The sequence below is a fragment of the Sceloporus occidentalis genome, unplaced genomic scaffold (genome assembly GCF_023333645.1).
Source record: "Sceloporus occidentalis isolate IW3139 unplaced genomic scaffold, rSceOcc1.0.p SCAF_1, whole genome shotgun sequence".
Classification (NCBI taxonomy): domain Eukaryota; kingdom Metazoa; phylum Chordata; class Lepidosauria; order Squamata; family Phrynosomatidae; genus Sceloporus; species Sceloporus occidentalis.
The window spans coordinates 26,101,565-26,120,519 of record NW_028316981.1 but is presented as its reverse complement, the minus strand read 5'-3'; the positions used below and the strand labels follow the sequence as shown (position 1 = coordinate 26,120,519).

Here is an 18,955-nt window from a genome sequence, read left to right as displayed (position 1 = left end):
GTTCTGAATAAACTTGCCCAAAAAGCCCCTATGATAGGTTCGCTTTAGGGTTGCCATAAATAAAAAATGATTTGGATTCATACAACAACAACAAAATGACTTCAAGGCACACAACAACAACAGTGCCTTGTAGAAGGGGGCTTCATAGTAGATGGGTGGAAAAGAAAGGTATATTTTGCATTAAAACCCTAAAGGAGGACACTGGATGAGGATGTAAGAGTTTATTTGGTTCAGACCCTTCAAATCACTTCCAGCTTCTTCTTCTTCTTTTTTTAATATATCTTTATTCAATTTTATAATAAAAAATAGTCACAAAATAAAAAATACGAATAGCAAAATGTTCCCACAATACATCAAATATAAAGTTTAGATTTGTATCTTAGCATAAAGTATCTTTTCTTGAACCCGAAGGAAAAGAAGACTTCCTATCATCCTTGTGGGCTTTGAATGCTTGATTTTACAAAGCTCATCATCCCATACATTTCTGCTTTGCTATGTTCCGTTCTTTCTTCTCTTTCCTACATTTTCCATATACACAGAGTAAAATATTTACTTTTATGGTTTTCAACAATTAACATAAACATTTCTGAACATTATACAAGCAAATGACCCAACCATACTAAGACTTATTCATAGCAAAAACAAAACAAAACACATTTCTCTATTGTATGTCTCCCAATTTTAACATCATTATGACTGCAGTTTTGTAATTTCCATCCATCTGTTGACCTAATTATTAGATCAAGTACAAAAACAAAAATAAAGACAATTTAGCTCATTTTTCACAAGTATCTTTAAATGTTTTAGATTTCAATAAGTTCTGTATCTAAATTCCACTCTTTTTCCAAGAACAAAATTACCTTTTCCCATTCTTCCTTTCTCCTCTTTTTACTATAATTTTTAATATTACACAAAAGTCTATCCAATTCTCTATATTCATTTAACTTTAGTATCCAATTTTCCCATGTCGGAGCTTTATCCTTTTTCCACATTTTAGCAATCTCTATTCTGGCTGCGGTTATCATATACAAAATGATTCTCCAGTATTTTCTTTCGACCTGTGGTTTTAAAATTGATGTCATGTTTAACAAAAATAATTTGGGGTCAAATGGAAATTTAATTCCCAATATTTGTTGAATTAATTTATAAATTTCCAACCAGAAGTTCTGAATTACTTTGCAGTTCCACCAAATGTGTAATAGATTGCCTCTTTCATCATCACATCTCCAACAATTGCCAGCTTTTTTTTTTAAACTGAAAAGATGTAGATTAGAATAAACTTTGCTTCTTTAACCACAGTTTATCAACCTTACAGGGGAAGAAAGATTAGATTCAACCAGAGAAAGTCCTTTTTGATCTAAACAGCCATCTTCCTCTCTCTCTTTTTCTCCTGTAGCTCTGACTATGAGGGCCTTTCTTCTTTTTATTTACCCTTGCATGCAGAAAGGCATTGTTTTATTGGTATAATTTTATGGCTCAAAGTTATTCTGGGGAACCACTTTAAATATTTATTGAAACCTAGAGACAAACCCAGCAAGCCTTGAGCTTAATGGGGATAGCTCTACCAGTATTCCCATTGCAGACTATCCTTTTTTCCTAAAACAGCATTTCCTGGGCTGGCATCTGCCACGTGTATTCTCCATGGGCCAGCTTTGCTGGGAATAATGGGAGGGAACCAATTTCGGAAGGCTGCTTTGAATCACTGTATACCCTAATTGTTGTCGTTGTTGTTGTTGTGTGCCTTCATGTCCTTCTAACTTATGGGGACCCTAAGGCAAACCTATCACTGAGTTTTCTTGGCAAGTTTCTTCAGAGGAGATTTGCCATTGCCATCATCGGAGGCTGAGAAAGAGTGACTTACCCAAGCTCACCCAGTGGGTTTTCAGGGCCAAGCTGGAATTTGAACCCTCCCAGAGTCATAGGAGTTTATCACATAGGTACCATATATGTTCAGTGCTCAAACCACTACACCATACAAAGTACAGCTACCTTAATATCCAGACCTGTGTCAGCACTGTAACACTTAGGCCTCACCTGCACTGCACAAATAATGCAGTTTGACACCACTTTAACTGTCATGGTTCAATACTATGGAATCCTTGGTTTTGTAATTTGTTGTGGCACCAGGGCGCTCTGACGGTCTCACAAAACTACAAATCCCAGGATTCCATAGCATTGAACGATGGCAGTTAAAGTGGTGTGAAACTGGACTGTTTCTGCAGTGCAGGTGCAGCCTGTGATCTGCCATTTGGCTATTCTATCTCTGTCCTAGTAATTCCTAACTGGACCAAGTTCTGAGACCAAAAGCTATATTATGTCCTTTGTGTGATGAGGCTGTGAAAAGTCTCAAATGGTTCTCACTTATCTCTCATTTGTCTTGTCGGTCCCATTTCCTCACTTGTTCTGCTGACTATTGCTTATTGCAGTTCTATTAACGTTTATGTAATGCCACTTTTTATTTTAATATTATATAATAAAACTTGTTATATGGTGCACAGCAGATTTTCCTTCTTAACATGGGAATGACCTTTGTTGGAAGGAAGAAAGGAGATATCAGTTAAACACTGGAAGAAACATTCTAAAGGTGAGAATTATTTGATAGAGAGATAGACAGATGGAGCGGAGGGGTCTCTTCTTGGAGGTATTTAAACAGAGGCTGGGGTTTTCAGGGATGGTATTATTGCCTTCTACATAACGTGCTGCATAAAGCATTGGGTTGGAATAGATGACCTCCAAAACAACTAACCTGTGCATCAATGACAATTCCAGGAATAAAATTATTAATAAAGACAGGGTCTTCCTTTTCCAGGATATGTCCTACATTTCAGCCTTCGGTCCGGGTGGGATTTCAAAATAACCTCCATTTTGAGCATGACCAGGAAGCATGAATTTACATTTTCTCGAGTTTTTAGCTCTTATTTTGTAATGTCCTCCATTTTGGGGAATGTCCTAGATTTTGCGGTGCCTTGTCCCCCTTTGCATTGAGGGCATCTGATCACCCTGAATGACTAGCCTTCAATCAACATTGCCACAAAAACACAACAAAGCCCATAATGTCACATCCTGAGAACCTCATCTTTCTCATCCAAAAGTAAAAAGGAATGGGTTTCATTGACTGTGTTCGGATCAATGTCGCGTTATTTCTCATTGAAGCCAATGTTGTTTGAAAAACTACCTGCTTTTGTGAGTTATTTCTAATTTCTTTCTATTTCTAATTTCTGTCTTTAAAGTTTGTCCACTAGGAAGAAATGATCTCAGAACTCTGGAGGATGTCCACAAGTCAAGAACAGGATCTCTCCATCCAGCTAACATAACTTTAATTTTCTCCTCCAAAAGAAGCAGATGCATTCAACATAATTCTGAGGAAAAGCACATACAATTTTGATAAATTTCATAACTGACACCTGTCACAAATTGGCAGCATGATAAAGTTTTTTTTAAAGCACAAATCACATATAGGTGTTGCATCTTTGTTTCCTAGCTTCATCTCACTTGTCTTCCTTTTCTCCTTAAGGTGAGAGTAGCTACTAGTGAAAGGGGGCAGCTCTCTGCACCATCCACAGCCAAGAGGTGATCAGAGAATTCCTGCTAACGCCAGACCAACTACTGACTGTCAGCAGTGGCAGAAGATCCTCATGGCTAGTTGCATCCAGTGTGCATGAATTGGTTTGGTGGACGGCAACTAGGGAAGCCACAGTCTGGTAAAGTGACTACAGTATTTTGGTCCACAGCCCCTTTGTTGTTTGTTGTTGTTGTGCCGTCAAGTTGTTTCTGACTTATAGACTCTATGGCAAACATCATAGGGGTTTCTTGGCAAGGTTTGCTTAGAGCAGGTTTGCACTACCTTCCCCTGAGGCTGAGAGCATGCAACTTGCAGGCAGTGAGTTTTTAGACCCAAAATATAACTTACATGGTCTAATCGGCATGCAGAAATAATGCAGTTTTACACCGCTTTAGCTGCCGTAGTCCAATGCTATGGAATCCTGGGATTTGTAATTTGTTGTGGCACCAGAGTTCTCTGACAGAAAGGGCTAAGTGTCTCACACAACTACAGTTCCCTGATTTCCATAGCTTTGAGGCAGGTAGTAGAAAAAGCAGTGTAAAATTCGATTTTTTCTACAGTGCAGATGCAGCCTGCATTATTTCTGCAGTGCCGAACAGATCCAGGTTTTAGCAGGAAGTCTGGCCTACACCTGTGATAATGCAACCAACCAAAGTCTCATCCACACTCAAGGAATAAAACAGTTTGACACCACTTTAATTGCAATGATTTAATGCTATGGAATTCTGAAATGTATAGTTTTGTGAGATATTTTGCCTTTCCTGTCAGAGAGCAATGGTACTCTACCAAACTACAAATCCTAGGATTCCATGGCATTGAGCCATAAAAGTTAAAGCGGTGTCAAACTGCTTCATCTCTGCAATGTGGCAGCAGCATGGGACTTTAGCATGACAACACATGGCTTGTCACCATTTGTAATGTATAAAAAATTAGTCTCAGATTACATTTAAAAAATAAATTTATGTGCCTGTATTCCTTTTGTTCAAAAGATTGTACATTTCCAAACTATGGCTCTCCACCTGCAACTTGGAACCAGAGCTTGGAAAGTTACTTTTTAAAAGTAATCTGTTCCCTTTACCTGTTTTGGTGCTTGAAAAATAATCCCTTTTTAAATGCTTTATTTATATGTTTTATGCTTGAAAAGTAATTCCATGTCTTTCTTTTCTTTCAAGTCCATATTAAGAGAATGGCACTTATCTTGAAAAATCCCTGTCGAAATGTATCTAGTAAGATTCCTCAGATAGAAAACATTGCTCATTAATCCAATAACGGTAAGGCTTCCCCTCCACTCCAAGTACTACTTTTCAAATGACGTTTTGTTGCAGCTCCGTTGCCCACCAAATCACTTTACAACTACAGTCGGCCCTCCACGGATTTTCTAACCACAGATTCAAACATCCACAGCTTGAAAATAGTAAAAAAAAATATAAATTCCAAATAGCAAACCTTGATTTTTCATATTATATAAGGGACACCATTTTGCTCTGCCGTTATATTAAATGGGACTTGAGCATCCACGACTTTTGTTATCCACGGGGGATCCTGCAATGAAACCCCAGCGGATAACAAGGGCCCACTGTAATGGTGTTACTTCCAGGGCTGGCTCAAGACATTTTCCTATCCAAGGCAAAGAACATGTTTGGGATCCATTCTACTTACATGAGCTATGTACTAGGCCGGGGCCTGAACCTTCCTTTAATATGGGTGATGGGAGAACATCTTTTTGTACAGGAGTGGCAGATGTGCTTCTCTAAATATTTTAGACTCCACCTTGCATGATCCCTCACCATTAGCTATGCTATATAGGGCTGATGGAAGTTGTAGTCTAACCACACCTGGAGGGCCAGAATTGCCCACCCCTGTTCTTTTGGATCTGACAGCAGCAGTCTAACTTAGGAAGTACAATACACAACTCTGTACTCTTAGACCATGTTGATGCTAATGCCTACCCACCCTCTACCCGACTGCACTGGAAAAGAGTCTCAAGCAGGCTGCATCTACACTGCAGAAATAATCCAATTTGACACAACTTTAACCGATGAAGTTCAATACTGTGGAATTCTGGGATTTGTAGTTTGTTGTGGTATCAGAGCTCTCTGACAGGGAAGGCTAAATGCCTCACAAAACTTGCGTAGTGGTTTGAGTGTTGGACTATGACTCTGGAGACCAGTGTTTGATTCTCTGCTCAGACATAAAACCCACTGGGTGACCTTGGGCAAGTCACACTCTCTCAGCCTCAAGGGAAGGCAATGGCAAACCTCTTCTGAACAAATTTTGCAATGATAGTTTGCCTTAGGGTCACCATTACATCAGAAATGACTTGAAGGCACACAACAACGATAGCTAAATCGATCAATAGATAGATCTTATGAGTCCTTGTGGCTGAACATCTAATCAAATAAAAATACTGGGTGATTTATTGATACTGTACTAAAATTTATAATTTACTTTTCTCACACACACTGCTGTTCAGGTAGCATCTTATAAAGATATTTTTGGTTCCCACTGTCAATGGTCATGGCATTCCTTGAAAGAAGCCCTCAAGTTGTTTAGGGTAGGTCCCGTCTGTACAAAACATTTGCTTCTCTTTTTCCTTCTTCTGCCAAAAAATAATAAAGGTTAGAAAATTCATTTTCTGAGGTGCCACCACTTCATGCCTTATTGTCTCTTTCTAATTACCCTTCATCATGACAGACTATGATTACTGGGTGTCCCTTATTATAAAGGATGTCCTTTATCTAAGCACTTGAAAGCACTTGTTCCTTACATACATTGAACAAGATACCCAAAAATTCCATATATTGGGTTGTGGGAGTGATGAGAGGAGCAGATGTTCAGAAAATTTAATCAAATCTGATATGCAAGTTACTTTGAATTTGAACCATAGCTATCATACATTTTTGATAGGATTAAAACAGGATTGTTGATGCATGCCAAAACATTTTAAAAATATTTTTTTAGAAAGTACCTAATAAAGTAACCTATGTTTAGAGAATGTGAGCAATGTGTTAATTTTATCAAGCGACACATGGCTAAGTTGGCTGAAATCAATATTTTTATTTGGTATTTAGGTAGAATGCAACCTTATTAATAGCCACTTCCTGATTGCCAGCCCTGTGTATCATGAATATCTACTGTCCCTTACCACTATTTTAAAAACCTGGTAGTCCTAGCTGTGATAATAGAGAGTAAAATTTGGGATGATAATAGGCACAGTTAAGGCCTATGCACCACTGCTAGGGTAAAGTAGTGTAGACCTATTGATTCAATCAGATTTAATTATGGGTACACTCATTATTCAAAAACAGATTTCATGGTTCTACTCTAGTTGGGATTAACCCATAGGATATACCCTCCAACATTTTACAGATGTAAACCAAGACAATCAGCAACAACTGAGTGTAGTCAAGATGACAGACGTAACTAATGAGGGAGAACACACAAGCCAAGAGAGGCTGCAGCAGTTTCTTTTTGCCTGAGCCTACTGGGAAGGGTAAGATTCCTTACCCCACATTCTCCCCATCAACTGCATTAACTGAGTGGAAACTACTTTTTGCACTTTGAACTCAGTTTGCAGCAAAGGAAGTAAGCTGAGGACAAAGGGAAGAATGGAAGGAAGAGAGAGAAACTGGGACATATTAAAAGCAGCTGAAAAAAGTGGGATGACAATGGATTAATCAGGTCTATCCCTGCCAAATCTGGACAGTTGGAGTGTACGATAGGAGTCAAGCCATATTGTGCTGCACACAATGGCAGAATTTTAATCCTGTACTATTTAAGACATCTGATACGGGAGGTCAGCATTTTTTTCCCAACAGAGTCCCAGGAACTGGTATCATATTTCTGCCCGTGAGCAACAACTGTATTGTTCTTTCCTGAAAACTCACCAGGGATTGGTAGCTGATGGGTGTACTATCATTAATTGCAACAGGATAGTCATAGCCCAGCAGTTTCTCTGAAGTTAACTGTATTCCGTCAGCCAGGCTGGGTTCTTTGAAACAGCCTTGGACAGACACGACATCCCCGTGGCTGTGTGTCTGCTCGCTCAGCGGGAGTGATCGTGTCATTCCAAAGCAATTCCTGTTCTTGTGTCTTCCTGGGCCTGGGACATCTGGTCTGCCCAAAATGCACCCACATCCTCTTGCCGCTTTGTGCTTAAGTGCCTTGGATTTCTGTGACTAGACGCTCTTCAGCCAAAGAGAAGGGACACGTTCCTAAGGGAAATCTGTTGAATACAGATTAAAAACAAAAAAATAGCTGTGTGGTCCACAGCTGCTCCCTGCCCCCAACCATTAGGTAACAGTCAAAATTTGGATTCAATCCACTTATTTTAGCCTAGTACAACACCTAATTTACCCTAATCCTACCTGCACTCTCCTCTCTGTGACAGCCCTTATTTGGAAGAAAACTACAATGAATGTATGGAGGGTATTTGTATGTACACATTGTGTTTGTAAGAATTATATCCTATGAATCATCTATGGCATACAGATCCCTCAAGTATCTACAGATACCATATGAACTAGTCAGGAGTTACATCATGCCAGGACATAGATGGGGCTTTTGTATTTAGGTTTTCCATGCACCCATAAGACACATCACTAGGCTCCCCACCAATTCTGGGGGGCAGAAACACCAGTAATTGTAGCTGATGTCAACTGGAGACTATGGCGTTTATCACACAGGAGGCAAAGCACCCAAATCCTGTGGATAAACAGGGTTTAAATCCATGGAATATTCCACAAAAGCAGGATTGTTTTCAGACAACATCACCTGCTGTCGCCATTAACCCATGAATAAACCGACCAAAATGTGTCACTTTTTATTTTCAGGATTTTCCCGAAAATAAGAAGCAGCCAAATCGCACACTTTAATTAACAGGTTAAGTCCAGGATAATGGTAACATCACGTGACATCATCTGAAAACAATCCCACTTTTGCGATATTCCTGGATTTAATCCCCATTTATCCACAGGGTTTGGGCACTTCCCTCCTTTGTGATAAACTCCAGAGTTAAGGAGACCTGTAGCCTTCTGTATTAGAACAGTATTCACACTGCAAAATTAAAGCAGTTTGACACCACTTTAATTGCCATGACTCTATCCTACAGAATACTGGGATTTGTAGTTCGGTGAGGTATTCAGTCTGCCAAAGAGCCCTGGTGCCTCACCAAACTACAAATCCAAATATTTGGTAGGATAGAATAAAGGCAGTAAAGTGGTGTCAAACTGCTTTAATTCTGCAGTGTGGATATAGCCTAAGATGATGGTATAATGTGCAACAGGACTTTGCAATGGAAAAAAAAAGTCTAACAAAACTGCACCTTGAAAACAGTCATCATGTTTCGTTCTCTAACTATTGAGTTTATCACACTAAGGAGATCATGTGTTCATCCCATGAATATCCCAGAAAAATTGCGTAATTACACATAACGATTTCACACGGCATCTCACAAAACCCGCCATTAAAGGGGTCACAAAGAAGCATCAATGCACATCTTTTTACTTTCAGGATTTCAGCTACAATGCATTTCCTATATCACTTTATTTGCACACTTGCATGTGATAATCATTCATGTAATTACTTGCCATTTCCACTTCATTTACAGGATGCTTTAAATGTGCTTTAATCTCTCTTTAATGTCGAAATCAGTCCCAGTGTGATAAAACTCCTGTGTTGGTCATCTGCCTCCCAAAAGCCCCAGTCAGCATAGGGCAAATGGTAAATTTTGTGGAGACTGTAGGCCCAAACATCTGGAAAGTCAAAGGCTACCTGATCCTATGCTGAAGAAAGTTTCCTAACATTGGTCTCCTAACTCCTACCTCCCATCTGCTGTATTCAGAAGATGAGGAAGTTCATGCTAGCTTCATGTGATTTGATGCTTCCTGCCTCAGTTTGCAGATGGCCTTATCCACATTGTGGCTGGAAGCTCTTGTCTACTACGCCATCGACAGACCCAGCTCTGGTGGTTTCTCCCCAGGAAATCACTCTTTATCTCTAGAGGACAGAAGGGGTATTAAGAAACCCAACGTAAAGGAATCTACCCCCTCACACTGCATTGTCAACACAATAAATTGCTCCAGTTGTTCCACTGTTTTGAACTGTGTGGTTCTCTAGATATTGTTGGACTGCAAGTCCTAGCAGCCCTAACCTGTATAGCCAATAGGGATTGATGCTGGGAGTCCAAATCCACCATTTGGAGGGCCACACAATTCCCATCTCAGTGCATCACTGGACTTCCTACAGTTAAAACCCATTCTCCTCCCAGAGTCAAAATATAGTTCCTTTCCCGTGTTCTGCAAATATTTTATTATTGTACCCTTAACTCCTCTCAGCTGCAGCCTGTATAGGGCAATGGTTGAGAATATTGGAAGTTGTAATCCAACACTTGGAGGGCTACTGTTTCCCAGTCCCTTCGATTTATGGGTACATTAGTAACATGAAAATTAGAAGAAGCCCAAGATCTCCAAAGTACAACACTGTGTATCCAAAATGGATCAGTTAGATACTTTTCAGAAATTCATATTACACAGTACACGCTGCTGTTTTCTTTAGTCAGTTGAAGAGTTCTGCTTCTAAATAAGGTGATTTCAATTTTGGCTGTTCTAGTAAATATCCACTGACAAGTTTCTATTCCTGATGGATCAATTTCATTTTTTAAAATCTTTGCAAGTCAGTAGCCATTGCAACATCCTTTGAGGATAAATTCCTTATATTATTCATGTAGCATACAAAGAAGTGCTGAAGCCCATTTTTCAGATCATTCTTCAGTTTGCCCACCTTGCTGATTTGTATACAATTTTGGTTTTACAACTGTTCTTGTTATTGTGTGCTTTCAAGTTGTTTCCGACTTATGGGGACCCTAAGGAAAACCTATCACAGGGTTTTCTTGGCAAGTTTCTTCAGAGGGGTTTGCCACTGCCATCCTCTGAAGCTGAGACAGTGTAATTTGCCCAAGGTCATCCAGTTTCCATGGCCAAGTGGGGAATCAAACCCTGATCGCCAGAGTCATTGTTCAACATCCAAACCACTATTATCAAGCTGGCTCTTTTTATAATTGCTACCTTGCTATTATATTTTATCTCAGCCTCAATAGTTAGTTGGTTTTAGAATCTCGCAAAGCCAAGTTTAGTAGTTTGAGTATTAAACTACAGTACTCAGTTGTGGTGTATTACTTTCAGTATGAGACTTGGACTCAGGTTTGAATCCCCGCTCGGCCATGGAAACCCACTGGGTGACCTTGTGCAAGTCACAGTCTCAGCCTTAGAGGAAGACAAAGGCAAACCGTCTTTGATCTAACCTTGATTTAAAAAAAAAAAACATAATAGAGTTGCCTTAACAACTTGAAGTCACACAACAACAAAGGCATAATCATTTTGCACAATATTCAAGTCTGCCATCATCTAGCACAGAATCTTGTGGCATATACTGCAGAGGATCTTGGCTACCCTTAAAGTACACATATCTAATAACTCTCATTATTTCAGACAACAGGATGTTTCTACAATAAGCCCATGTACCTTCCCATGGCATCCACCCCCAACTCAGCCCCATTCTGGTGTGCCCCAAGTTGGCCCAAAAGTGTAGAAGAGAAAGAACAAAATCCAGAAGAGCAGGGTAGGAGAGCAGGGAACGAAATCCAAGTGCAGCTGGAACTTTAAGAGTAAAACAGCTGCTTTTGGGATTCCGTTGCCCACTATCAAACCATCAGTGGAAGGCGATCTGCAGTCAACACTGGAGAGGTAGCAAAGCCTGGCAGCAGAGGCAGCTTTGTCCTTGCATCACTACAGAGATTCTTGGGAATGAGAAAAAGAGAGAAAGAGCATGAAGCTCATTCCAACAGCAGTTATACCTTCCGCACAGCAGAGATGCCAAAAGTCCTGTAAGGGGAGAAAGCACAGCCAAAGTCAACAAATCTTTCTACAGACTCTTCAGCAATTGGAGTGCGCCACTTTGGGCAGAGTATGGCATGGAAAAAGGAACATATGTACTAACTAACTAAACCAACAAATGAATTAACATCCCTCCAAAACTACCTCTGTGGGGACATCCACACTGCACAATTATAACGGTTTGATATCACTTCAACTGTCATGGTGTCATCTTATGGTAAGGTCAGATTTGTAGGTTAGTAAGGTGCCAACAATTCTCTAGTATGCTCCCTTGGGCTACTTGAATAGCATGGAGCAATGGCTATTAAAATGGTATCAAAGTGCTATCTATATTCTGTTGGGTGGATTGCTGCTATAATACTGACCCTGTATTGAATGCTGTCTTCCAGGTTATAGTAGTCTGAGTATTGGACTAAGACTCTGAGAAGCAAAGGTCTGAATCCTCACTTTGCCATGGAAACCCAGTGGACAAGTTACACTCTCTCACTCCAGGAGGAAGGCAATGGCAAGCTCCCTCTGAACAAATCTTGCCAAGAAACCCTATGTTAGGTTTCACTTTAGGATCACAACGCTTCAGAAACTACATGAAGACACACAACAACAAAGCAATGTGATATGATATGATTCAATTCCACTAAAAATGGAAGTCACACCAATTCAACTTAATTGTAGTGTATCAATTACAGAGTCAGACTAGGGGACTGGACAGACCGAAATTCAAATTTCAGGTAATGTGTGAATCTCATTAGGTGGCCATGCACCATTACCATCTTTCAAATCCAAACTACCTTACAGGCTTGTTGGAAAAATAGGGCTGGGGACAGGACAGAAACAAGAGAGGACACTGCTTTGAGCTTCTTGGAATATAAATGTACTTGATAAAACAAAATGTTTAAGTTTATTGAACAGGTTGATTAAAGGAGACATGATGTCATTTTAATAATGATGATAACACAGTCTTGGAAATGGTTATTGTTGCTGTTATTGTCTGCCTTAAAGTTATTTCTGAATTACGGAGACCCTAAGGTGAACATATCACAGTTTTTTGGGGCAAGTTTTTTCAGAGGAGGGATCCCATCCTCTGAGGTTGAGAGCATGTGACTTTACATGGCTGAGTGGTGCATTTACATGGCTGAGTGGTGATTCGAACCCTGTTCTCCAGAGTCATCGTTCAGTGTTCAAACCACTACACCATGCTAGCTTTGTTTGGAAATGGCTGCTCACCTGTAATAGATAATGAAAGCCCTTATGCAATTGAACTTTCATGCCAACTGAGGTGGTTTTTAATATTTGAGTTATTTGTTGTTGTTGTTATGTGCCTCCAAGGCAACCCTGACTTATGGTGACCCTAGTGGCAAGGCTTATTCAAAGGAGGTTTCCCATTGCCTTTCTCTGAGGCTGGGCGAATCAGACTTTCCCAAGGCTGCCCTTGTCTCCAGCACTCAAACCACTACAACACAGTGAGATATAGAAACAGGGAGATGCCCCAACAGAGGTGTACAAACACGACTGAAGCACACCCTGTTTCAACAACATCTCTTGTGCAAACAGCTTGGCTGGTAACCTTCCTTGGCAATCAAGACGTCGTCTTTTCCCTTGCCATACCCTACCCACCCTTGGCACTGGAGTCTCTTTCTTCCTCCACCTTCACCCCATTCTCCAGGCCCTAGGTGGGCACAGCGGACAGTGGCAGAGGATCCTTTTCTATGTCTATATCTTCCTCCTGTTGGTTGGCACCTCAGTCCCTACCCAGAGTTATTAAGATCCTCCTGGGTGCAGCCAGGCTGGAAGCTCAGTCAGCATGATTTGCCAGGGTCAGGTTTCTGAACTCTGATTGTTCTTCCCTCTCTCATCACCCTCTCCTTTGCAGCAGGGCAGATGGGAGCATTGTGTTCTGTACTAGGAAACAGGAGAAGGAGAGAGGAGCCCTAAGGGGAAAAGACTCTCAAGGAAGAAAGAAAAGGGTGGGGACGGGTGGGGGGTGGGGGGAGGACCTTCACACCTCAGACCTGTGGATTTTTAACCCAACCTGATCCTCTAGGACAAGTAATACATGAAGGTATTACCGTTCATGCAGAAAACACTGTGTTTTTAAAAAAAAAAAAACTTTAAAAGAAAAGTCACCCATTCAGATAATAAGAATAAGCTACCCCATGTGCTGAGTGCCTCTAAGTTGCTTCCAACTTATAGTGGCCCTGCGGTGAATTTATTACAGGATTTCCTTGGCAAGTTTCCTCAGAGGAGGTTTGCCATTGCCATCCTCTGAGGCTGAGAGAATGTGACTCGGTCAAGGTCACCCAGTGAGTTTTCATGGCCAAGTGGGGATTCGAACCCTGCCCTCCAGAGTCATAGTCCAACACTCAAACCACTACGCCACTCTGGCTCACATAAGCTACCTGCTCTCCTCTTTATTCTTTTATACTGCACTACACAACTTAGCTAGTATTCACAACTCTGCATTACTGCTTACATATGGACACAGAGACTGAGTCCCTCTGCTTTCACTCCTGCATCCTGGTGAGATGGTATTCACCACATACAGTGGTCATATATAATTATAAATGTATATAAATATAAATATATATAAATAAATATATATACATATATGTATGCATACAGTCGCCCATCCTAACTCACGGATCTGAGATTCGCACCCTCAAATATCCATGGAGGGGTGACCTCTGCTATTTCCTATGGTGCGCGCACCCAGACCACGCACCCCTACTGCTCTAGGCGGCTCTTTTTGTGGCGCATCTGTGCTGCAGCATAGAGATGCTACAGCACAGACACGGGGCAAAGATGGGCGGCACAGAGCCATCCATCTGTACTGCCCAAATAAAAAACAAACCTAACTCAAAATTTGACTCAAACTGTCAAATTGATCTGCAGTCCAAATGTGAGGGACATCAATTTAGGTTTTGCTACCACATAGAATCATAAAATCATAGAATCATAGATGGTTAAATATAAGTGATGGCAGGGGTCCTGAATGTTTAATATTTTTATTAATTGAATTTATATCCAAACTGCTTCAACAGTTGTATGTGAATCCTTTCCTCCCTATCTTCACTGTGTCAGGCTGAGAGAGAGAGAGAGAGAAACTAGTCTGGGATCACCCAGTGAATTTCATAACTGAGCAAGGTCCTGAACCGAGATCTCCCAATTCCTTTCTAAAACTCTAACCAGTACACCATACAGTCACCAAAGTTACACCTGCCAAAATCCCCTCTGTTATGTACTTGATGGCTATTTTAAAAGGAATAAATAGTTGAGCATCTTAGAGCAGCTGAAGCTTGTCTCCCTAATTAAAATTGCTGGTTATGACCTAAAAAGCCCTAAATGGCTTAGGTCCAAATTATTTGAAAGACCATATCTCCCCATATAAACCTGAAAAACTGCATCACCAGGAGAAGGCTTTATCTCAGTCTACAAATTAAATAAATAAATTATTTTATAACTTAATAAATGACAACTTAATAAATAAATAACCTAATAAATTTAATAACAAATTAATTAAATAGATACATAATTATTTTCTGCTTTTAACATGCTTTCATTCTGGTTCCCAGTGGTTTCTTCGCTTGAAGAGCAGCCTGACATGCAAACATTATTGGAACTGGTCAAAGTGCAAAGCCGTTTAGATGGCAATCTCACCTGTGCCACTGGCTATGCTGGTTGATGGGATTTGCAGACCTACCCCTTTGGGGAAAATGCCCTTTGCTCAGCCCTTGGTTAAAGTCTTCCCTGCCCTCCTCCTTTCTACCAGGATGAAATACTTCTTATGCTGACTTTCTGTGTGCCAGGCCGCTGCTGTTCAAGGCATCAAACCAGAGCCATTGAAAAGCGGGGCAGCCTATGGGGACTGTTGGAAGACATGCAAGGAGTGTATCTCTGCCACAGAGTCACCACAGTTCCAGGCTGCATCTGCGCTGCATACATAATGCACTTTGACACCACTTTAATTATCATGGGGTTTGTTGTTTTCATAAGTGAGCAGGGACCAGGGACGTAGCCAAGGGGGGGTGTTCTTGGGGTCCGGACCACCCCTTCCATTAGAAAAATGAATGGTGCATGCTGCTGCACCGCCGCGCTCAAGCCCCATTATAATGGTGGCACTTAGTCTGGAAACCCCCCCCCCCTCCTAAAATCCTGGCTACATCCCTGCAGGGACCTGAACCTAGATCTCTGGTACAAAACTTTAACCGCTACACCACATAGTCATTGAATTTACACTGCTTAGTTTTGTGAGTTATTTTAGTTTTCTCTATCAGACAGCACTGGTGCTATACCAAAGTACAGATCCCAAGGTTTTGTAACATTGAGCCATACAATTCTGGGAGTTATAGTTTTGTGAGATATTTAGCCTTCTCTCTCAGTGCCACAACAAACTACAATTCCCAACACTTCATAGCATTGAGACATGGCAGTTAAAGTGGTGTCAAAGTGCATTATTTCTGCAGTGCAGATGCAGCCAAAGATTATTAAACTCTAACATCTCAACAGCTTTGCTCCTCTGGGCTCAGTTTGATAAAATAGAAATAAAACATGTGGAGGGGAGAGTATACAGAACAAAGGACTTTTGACAGTGTTCCCATATTCAGTTCAGAACTTGAAAATATGAACCTTTTTGGACTTCCAGAATCTACCAGCCAAGATGCTAGCCAGGGTTCTGGGAGCTATTTTTCATAAGGGTAACTTTTCCAAGCTCTGCTTCAGTTTCTGGGGGAAAATCCCTGTTTAATTTAGTCCAATCTACACTAAGTCCCATTGGCACACTTCAGTTAACAAACCACTCTGACAAAGAACCTCCATCTTACAAAATCTTTTTATGCCAATGCAACTCCTTTTTCCTCTTTGTCTTATGGGTTTTGGAGGATTGTTGGTTTTGAAGCAGCATCAGCTTTGGGAAGATGGTGAAGGGTAGTTTTTCAGTGCCAGGTTGCAATAAAGCCTGCTCTAGATTAATCTTCAGAATGATTAAGAAATGACTCCCCTGCTGCTACTGCTCTCTCCCTGTCTTGCATTCAGCTGCGATAGGAAGCATATCATACATGGCACAGAAATGAAGGAGATGCCAAGGAAATGGGAACCCACTTCCTGAGCTATAGAGAGACTTGCTTGAAAAGACCCAGATGCAGGGATACAGGGAAGACTCCACCTGCTCAATTTTTGCCTTGTGCAGCTGCTGAAAGCATAAAGGACCCAGTGGAAAAGTGCCAGTGGGTAGCAGAAGTGTAACCCCTAAAGATTGCAAGGAAAGGAGAAATGGGGTTAGGCACCCATACTAAAGAAACACGGAGCTCCTGTCCTGTTGGTTTCCCTTCCCCTTCGTGTTCCTCTTCTGCTTCTTTAACACAGACCACACTTTGGTTGTGGGGCTCACAGCATTTCTTTCCTGTTTTCCCCACAAATACACAGCGGCCCCTGCCCCAACCATCCCACTGCCTATGTGTATTCTGGGCTGTTCTAGGAAACAAAAGGTGTCAGCTACACTGTAGGAATAATGCAATTTGACACTACTTTAAGTGCTGCAGCCCCATCCTACGGAATCCTAGGATTTGTAGTTTTACAAGGTCTTTAGCCTTTTCTGCCAAAGGGTTCTGGTGCTTCGTGTGAGTATATATGTGTGTGTTGTTTGCCTTCAAGTCATTTCTGACTGATGATGACCCTAAGGCAAACCTATCATGGGGTTTTCTTGGCAAGTTTCTTCAGAGGGGGGTTGCCATTGCCATCCTCTGAGGCTGAGAGAGTGTGATGTATCCAAGGTCATCCAGTGGGTTTACATGGCTGCAGTGGGATCAGAAGCCTGCTCTCCAGAGCCAAGTCAAGCACTCAAAAATACTATACCACGCTGGTTTCCCAAAACTACAAATCCCAAGATTCTGTAGAATGAACCCACGGCAGTTAAAGTGGTGTCAAAAACTGCATTGTTTCTACAGTGTAGCTACACCCAAAGTTCAAATAACTTGCTTTTTTAGGACAATTCCCAGAATTCCCTACCAGCCATGCTAGCTGAAAGGGATTTAGGGGAGCAGCAGTCCAGCCAAGCAACTTCTATAATTTCTGCTAGGAAAAAAAATGCTTCAGGTGGGAGTTCAAAGAAATATAGTATAAAGTTTCTCTCTCTCTCTCTCTCTCTCTCTCTCTCTCTCACACACACACACACACACACACACACACCAACCTTTGTGGGCATGCATGCCAGTGTAATGCTCCTCTCCTTCTAGTGACCCACCTGCCACCACAAAGCCCATCCCGCAATCTCTCACCTGCCAGTCTCTGGGAAGGGGGCAGTCAGGGTCTCCAATCCTTGCTTAGCACACTTGCCCCAGGAAAGGCAGTGACAAACACCCTGGCTGCTCGGTTCTTTATCCTTGTTCTGGATCCAGACCAGACCACCAGTGCAACCAGTCACATAGGGAGCTGTTCCAACCCACAAGTAGGTTGAGAGAGGGCGAGGCCATGTGCGAAGGCACTGCCAAGGGTGAGGTCTTGCCACTCTTGTGCCCAACACCTCTTAGATCTGTGCCACCCCTTTCTTGGGCTACTTTATGCTGAGAGGACCAAGGAATTTCTCCCTTCCTTCCCCTCCTGGAAAGGCCATTTCAGCCAATCAGGCTTGCAAAGCAGACTGGAATCACCCCCCTTTTTTCCCCCTCCCCAAACTAACTTCTCCTTTTCCCACAACTGCTGTGGCTGCATTTAATGTTACTACGCCTTGCATCCACCCAGTTCACACAGTTTCGCTTTTGCTATTAGTCTCTGGCCAAATCCCTTCTTGGGCATGCCACTCATCTGAGAACTCTTGGCTCTGATGACAAGTTCACACAGCCTCCTCCTGCCTGCCTTCCCCCAGCTCTGGGGCTTTCTCTAACTGCTTTGGTTTCTTATCTAGGCTGCGTCTGGCTTATTTATAGGAGGAAGGCAAGTTTCTCATGCAGGGGAGTTTATCACATTGGAGCTAATTTCAGCATTAAAAAGACATTAAAGTGCCTTTGAAGCATCCTGCAAATAAAGCAGAAATGGCGAGTAATTGCCAAATGGTTATCACACGCAATTGCGCAAATAAAATTATACCGGAAATGCATTGTCGCTGAAATCCCGAAATTAAAAAGATGTGTGTTAATGCTTCTTTGTGACCATTTTTAATGGTGGGTTTTGTGCAACGCCATGTGAAATCGTTTCACGTAATTATGTGACTTTTTCTGGGATATTCATGGGATAAACTCGCAATATCTTTCATGTGATAAACTCCAGACACTTTAGAGATCTTCTTGCAGAGTGGTTTGAGAGCTGGACTAAGACACTGGGAGACCAGAGTTTAGAATCCAGTCAGTCATGTAAACCTACTGGATGATCTTGGGCAAGTCACCCTCTTTCAACCTCAGTAGAAGGCAAGGGCAATGGGCAAACCCAATTCTGGCAAGAAAAATCCTTTAGGATCACAATAAGTCAGACTTGAAGGCACCTAACAACAAGAAATGACTTGAAGGCAAACAAC

General features: G+C 41.5%; 1 long non-coding RNA gene across 1 annotated transcript; it reads right to left on the bottom strand.

Moving 5' to 3' along the window:
* Window positions 1–277: 277 nt before the first annotated feature.
* LOC149321254 (uncharacterized) lies at window positions 278–18,160 on the bottom strand. The gene is made up of 5 exons (XR_016280665.1): window positions 17,724–18,160; window positions 11,415–11,442; window positions 7,450–7,787; window positions 6,011–6,161; window positions 278–729 (listed from the first exon to the last, which is right to left on the bottom strand). It is a non-coding gene; the product is annotated as an uncharacterized LOC149321254 (long non-coding RNA).
* Between the last annotated feature and the right edge of the window lie 795 nt (window positions 18,161–18,955).